This window comes from Poromitra crassiceps (assembly GCF_964638095.1).
Source record: "Poromitra crassiceps genome assembly, chromosome: 4".
In the NCBI taxonomy this organism is placed as follows: domain Eukaryota; kingdom Metazoa; phylum Chordata; class Actinopteri; order Beryciformes; family Melamphaidae; genus Poromitra; species Poromitra crassiceps.
The window spans coordinates 5353349-5360027 of record NC_139626.1 but is presented as its reverse complement, the minus strand read 5'-3'; the positions used below and the strand labels follow the sequence as shown (position 1 = coordinate 5360027).

At 46.5% G+C, this 6679-nt stretch overlaps 1 protein-coding gene and 1 pseudogene across 2 annotated transcripts in view; one reads left to right on the top strand and one right to left on the bottom strand.

Annotated features, from left to right (window-relative positions):
• The window catches only part of acta2 (actin alpha 2, smooth muscle), a 14774-nt gene extending 12361 nt beyond the window's left edge, over positions 1-2413 (bottom strand). Inside the window, exon 1 of the mRNA XM_083636130.1 lies at positions 2356-2413. The gene's annotated coding sequence lies outside the window, so the exon portion shown is untranslated. The remainder of the gene's footprint in view (positions 1-2355) is intronic.
• Positions 2414-4987: 2574 nt separating this feature from the next.
• On the top strand, positions 4988-6172 carry LOC310775001 (ceramide glucosyltransferase pseudogene; annotated as a pseudogene). The gene has a single exon. The product of its transcript is annotated as a ceramide glucosyltransferase pseudogene (transcript).
• The last annotated feature ends 507 nt before the right edge of the window (positions 6173-6679 follow it).

Sequence of the window (6679 nt, the reverse complement as noted above, 5' to 3'; positions counted from 1 at the left end):
AGGAGAAGAGGGGAGGAGAGGAGAGAGAAGAGGGGAGGAGAGGAGAAAAGAGAGAAGAGAAGGGAGGAGAGGAGAGGAGAGAAGAAAGGAGAAGAGAAGGGAGGAGAGGAGAGGAGAAGAGGGGAGGAGAGGAGAGGAGAGAAGAGAAGAGAAGGGAGGAGAGGAGAGAGGAGAAGAGGGGAGGAGAGAGGAGAAGAGAAGGGAGGAGAGAGGGGATGAGAGGAGAGAGAAGGGAGAGGAGAGAAGACAGGGGGGGAGAGGAGAAGAGGGGAGGAGAGGAAAGAGAAGAGAAGGGAGCAGAGAGGGGAAGAGGGGAGGAGAGGAGAGAGAAGGGAGGAGATGAGGAGAGAAGACAGGGGAGGAGAGGAGAAGGGAGGAGAGGAGGGAAGCTTCTGCCAGAAGAGTTCTTTTCTAACTATGCATGCGGACAAAGTGATTTTCAACACTCCTGCGAGGGGAAAGCTCTAGGCTCTAAAAGCTCCAAACGTTCTCGTCAGGATTCCGTGTCTCATTTCCATGTGACAGACAGTCCATATGTCTGGCATCATTCACACTCCATATATCTGGCATCATTCACACTTTAGCCTACCAGTATGATTACAGTATGAATTTACGACAGTATTGTTGGCAGACCTGTCAAGTTGTTGTATTGGCCACTTTTGCACACGTCACACAGCTGTTCAGTTATAAATAAACACCAGATCGTATGAAATCACATCACATGTAAACAGTTGATAAAGTGTGAACACAGCTACTGACAGCCTGTTGGATTAGCGGCTGCTGCTAACAGCCATGTCTACTCACAATCACCAGCATATCTATATTATATAATTTAAACTACACAATCACCAGCATATCTATATTATAGAATTTAAACTACACAATCACCAGCATATCTATATTATAGAATTTAAACTACACAATCACCAGCATTATCTATATTATAGAATTTAAACTACACAATCACCAGCATATCTATATTATAGAATTTAAACTACACAATCACCAGCATATAGAGTTTAAACCAAAGCCATGTCTACTCACAATCACCAGCATAGTTTAAAACAAAGAATGATTTGCCCTTTTCAGCTTGTTTCATTTGATTCCGTATCAGAGGAGGCACACAAGCTAGAAACAATTCAGGATTGTACAAGAAAAATTGAAAGATTAAGGAAAAAATAGACATGATAAAACATTTGAATTGTATGAATATGTTTTTCCTATACCAAAAATCACCCCGCCGCGGTGAAGATGAAACACCTCCTGAGGCATCAGAACAGCAGAGAGTGTCCTAACACGAATCAAACGCACCTCGTCTCCCGTCAGCTCCGCTCACATCAAACAATCAATCACCCAGACAACTGGCGCTGACATCATCAACTAAACACCAATCACAGCTCAGTATGCCAGATAGAAACCTCACATCTACGTCCACATGTTCCACATCTGAAGCTTCAAAACAAATCCACATCTGAAGTTTTTTTTTTAACAATGACTGTCCAATCAGCTTTCAGACCATTTTTAGAGTGTTTCAATATTTTTGAAGCATCTACAGATTTGGATTCCAGAATCTTCAGAGATTATGGACCAAGTATAAACATTTTGTGCTCTATTATATCATAGTTAAAGGGACAGTTCACAACAAATCAAAAATACATATTTCCCTTTTACCCGTAGTGCTATTTATCCATCTAGATCGTTTTCGTGTTGTTGAGTTTTGGAGAGAAAAAGCAAAGCAAAGCAAAGAAAGAAAGAAAGAAAGAAAGAAAGAAAGAAAGAAAGAAAGAAAGAAAGAAAGAAAGAAAGAAAAAAAAAAAAAAACTTAAATGCAGTCTGTCTCTTACTAAAGATAATCCACCTTGTTGTCCTTGTTGTGTGCAGTTTCATGTAGGAACTATTTCTTTCGACCAAACTACACCTGGTCTTTGGTGCTTTGAGCACGACGAGCCGAGTGCCTTCCAGTTCCATTGTATTGGAGAGAAGGCAGACAGATATCTCTATGGCCGACATCTCCAAAACGGATCTATGGATAAATACAGTAGCACTACTATTTTTGATTTTGAGGTGAACTGCCCCTTAGTTAGCAAGTTCTGCAGGTGCAACATAGAGAGTAGACACGAGGAAGAAAGAGAAGTTTAGCCTCTGATCCTCATGTTACTGAAGAAAGAGACAACCCGGGAGAGATGGGAGAGGAGAGAGAAGGAGAGGAGGAGAGGAGAGAGAAGGGAGGAGATGAGGAGAGATGGGAGAGGAGGAGAGGGGAGGTAAAGTGAAGAGAAAGTAGAAGGTAGGAAAGTTTTGGACGTTTTGCCTGTAATCCTCAAAGTTGTTCCAGAGGTGCGTTTGTTGTCTTACCTGGCGTGCTGGGCTGTGAGGATCTGTGAGGAGGTGCAGGACAGAAGTGAGAGGCTGGCTCACCTCCCCTCACTTTATCAACCCTGTACCTCCTTCTCCATCACTCCATCCCAAACATGGCCCGTCCTCTCCCCCCTGCCCCGGCCCGGCTCTCACTTCCTTATAGGGCAGGAGGCCCCGAGGGAAGCGGCCAATCAGACAGCTTGCTGCCCCGCACGATTCTCTCCCATCATTCACAGCATTCCAGAGAGAGTACACACACACACACACACACACACACACACACACACACACACACACACACACACACACCAGTAATAACACACATCACATGCTGTACTGTAAATGCATTAAACAGCAGTAACACGCTTGATCATGTTGTTGGTGTGTCTAAGATCACACTGTGACCCTCATCAGGCTGTGTGCGTGTGTGTGTGTGTGTGTGTGTGTGTGTGTGTGTGTGTGTGTGTGTGCCAGTGCGTGTGCGTGTGTGTGTACTCACACACTGCCTGACCAACCTGAGATCACGCATGTAATGGCTCATTTCCACCACATGTAACAGCACAGTACGGCTCTACTCTTACCTGGCCCTACTCGTCTCCACCTGATAGACTGTTTGCTTCCACCGCAAGTTTACTCGCCTCCGGCCACAACTGGTCGTCATAGCAACCGCATATCTGCCCTCCGCCCATAGCAGGCTACAACGTATAACGTTCAATTTAAATCAATACACGGAACATTTAAACTGAGAAGAAGAAGAAGAAGAAGAAGAAGAAGATGGAGGAGGAGGAGGAGGAGGAGGAGGAGGAGGAGGAGGACTTCCGGCTAAAAAAAGAAAAATGCCGGCTGCTCCAATATCATCTAACTCTGAATTAACTAATAATTTAGCCAATTGTATGTAACATACCAAATAAAAGCAAACGGCAATGTCTAAGAATGCAATGCCATGTAACTGGCTCGTTAAGTCTCGCATTCCAGGGAATTACATTAACGTCTTCGGAGGAGAGAAAACCATCTGAAGCTTTCTTTGTTGGAGTCCAGGTATGTTTTACAAGAAAGTGCTTGTCATTGTCGACGATAACCTTATCTGACCTGGCTAACAGTGGATACTCGCTTGCTTGCTGTGTACTGAGCTCAAAGTAGTAGGCTACGTTCTTTGTTTTACCCCCTGCGCTGTCCGCTACAAAAACAACTGTCTTCTTCTGCCGTGACCGCCGGAAGTGTTAACACGACCCGGAAGAATTTGGCCCACCCCCGCGTCTGAACCTAACGTGAATAGCCTCTGCAGGAAGGAGTTATGCCATCACTGATCTGACCAAGCCGGAAGTACCGCTGCCGGTAGTTGAACCCAGGTCTGGCGGTGGTAGGCCAGTGCTTACCCAGCAAGCAACATGACGTCATGATAACGTTGTGATGACGTGTTTCAGTGACGTTCAGGACTCGGCCGCATCACAGGGTGATCTGGGGATGATTTAGACGTCTACGCGGGAACGTCAAGCTGACGTCGAAATATGACCGTTACCATGAATGGGCATGTTCAGTTATTCTGCTATGTACACAGTGTATATTCAGCAACTTTATACATAAAGCTATAATTATATCCAGATTAACAATTTATGCTACATTTTCAAAAAATATAATACCGCCCCGTGTGTGGGATTTGAACTCGGGATCTACAACTTTCGGGACGGCTATTCTACCACTACGGTACCTGTTTGCTGAAATAATCTGCTGTATGTTGGAGTAATATAGCCTACCGTTTCAAAACATGGACCCCTTGTTCTTTTTATACCGGTATACATCCATGTATACATCCATGGAGTCGGGACAGTTTTAATAAAAACGAAAGCTAATTTAATTCAGACATTAATCTCGAGGGAATCAGAGGAATTCCCTAAAAATTGAGTCACCCTATAACGTTTACCCAGTGCTCCTGTTAGGCTATACGAGACACGAATATAGCCTATGTAGGATTATGGCAGAAACTTGTTTTATATTTAAAACATTGGCGTCAAGTCTTGGATCGGACATCACGTAACCGTCTACAATCTGTGTAAGAAGAACCCCGAAACACATTGCAGACAATTGCAGGATTCCCCGCAATTAATCTCCTCGTAGTCCCACCTCCACGAATAAACAGTTTGTTAATCAGCGCAGATTGTCCAGTGTCCACATGCAAGTGCTGATCACTCAGATTTTGGATAAATAAATAGCCCAGGCTGAGAAATACGTGATTGATTGCAACTATTTAGTTATCCTCATGGATATTTCAGTGGTGACTGGTGAGTGAAATTAGTTGGATAGTGATACAGTGATAATCTGGGCCAGATCTGACTCGTCATGATATGACTTGAGCTGGCCCTGATTGGGCGCTCTCGATTCGTCCGGGTCCGTCCGTGCTTGCTGGGTAGTCATAAATCACTATTACTTAGTATAGAATTGGTGATGTCACTCGAGCACTGATATTACTTAGTATAGCCTAATTGATGATGTCACCAGTGATGTCACCCTAGCACTCACGATGATGTCACCAGTGATGTCACTCAAGCAACTACAATTATCATTATGGTGGCAGACCACTGAACATATGTCTCTACTACAATTGCCATTATGGTGGCAGACCACTGAACATATGTCTCTACTTGAGCTGGCCATGCAGGGCCTCTCTGTGCTCGCCTTCATCCTGTTCACTGTGATGTGGCTCATGCACTTGATGTCCATCATCTATATCCGCCTCCATCTGAACAAGAAGAAGTCAGAGGTCGCGGCGCCCTTTTCCAAGATGGCGGGAGTGTCGCTGCTGAAGCCGCTGAAGGGCGTCGACCCCAATCTCATCAGCAACCTGGAAACCTTCTTTGCACTCGATTACCCCAAGTTTGAGCTGCTGCTTTGCATCCAGGATCAGGACGACCCGGCTGTGGACGTCTGCGAGAAGCTGCTGGGCAAACACCCGGAGGTGGACGCCCGGCTGTTCATAGGGGGCAAGAGGGTGGGAATCAACCCCAAGATCAACAACCTGATGCCGGGTTACGAAGGGGCCAAGTACGAGCTGGTCTGGATCTGTGACAGCGGCATCCGAGTCAAACCGGACACCCTGACTGATCTGGCCAATCAGATGACCGACAGCGTGGGATTGGTTCACGCTCTGCCGTACGTTGCCGACCGGCCGGGCTTTGCCGCCACAGTGGAGCAGGTGTATTTCGGGACGTCTCACCTGCGCTCCTACATCTCGGCCAACATGACGGGTGTCATCTGCGTCACCGGCATGTCCTGCCTGATGAGGAAGGCAGCGCTGGACCAGGCCGGGGGATTGGACGCCTTCGCCCAATACCTCGCCGAGGATTACTTCATGGCTAGAGCGATCGCCGACAGGGGCTGGAAGTTCTCCATGGCAACACAGGTGGCGCTGCAGAACTCCGGCTCTTATTCCATCGGCCAGTTCCAATCCCGCATGATCAGGTGGGCCAAGCTGCGGCACAACATGCTGCCTCTGACTATGGTGGAGTCGATCTCGGAGTGTTTGGTGGCCAGTCTGATCATCGGCTGGGCCGCGCACCATGTCTTCAGGTGGGACATGGTGGTCTTCTTCATGTGTCACTGTCTGGCCTGGCTCATTGCCGACTACATCCAGCTGAGCGGAGTGCAGGGCGCCCCCTTGTGCTTCTCTAAGCTGGACTTTGCCATGGCATGGTTTACCAGAGAGTCCATGACCATGCAGATATTCCTCTCGGCACTCTGGGGCCAGACCATCAGCTGGCGGAACCGTCACTATCGGCTACGCTGCGGCGGCACCGCCGAAGAGATTCTGGACATGTGACGTCACCATGTGACACCCAGAAAGAGCGGGAAACAAGAGACAGACTTTTTCATTTTTCATTTCAAGTTTATTCCACGTGCGTTTTTTAAACTTGGTTCGATTGACATCACTCGAGCAACTCGGGCAATGTGTGTGTATGCTGTTATCAGTGATGTCGGCAATGCAAGCGTCTGTAATTTTTATAGCTATAATTCTGTATTGGGGCGGCTGTGGCTTAGGAGGTATAGCGGGTTGGCCACTAATCATGACCTTGGGCCCAAATTGCTCCCGATGGCTATTGGTGTATGAAGGGGTGAATGTAGGATAACAGCGTTATATAAATGCAGTGCATGTATCATTTTACCATTTATTTCATGTTGCATTTTTTTATCTTAACCTTGTAAAATGTACTTCCAATTCAATGTCTTTAAGGTCCTTACACATCAAGAGCGATGCGAATATACGGCACGAAATTGCGATGCGAGTTTTGATCCACCTGTCAATCACAGCCACAGATGTGTACACGTC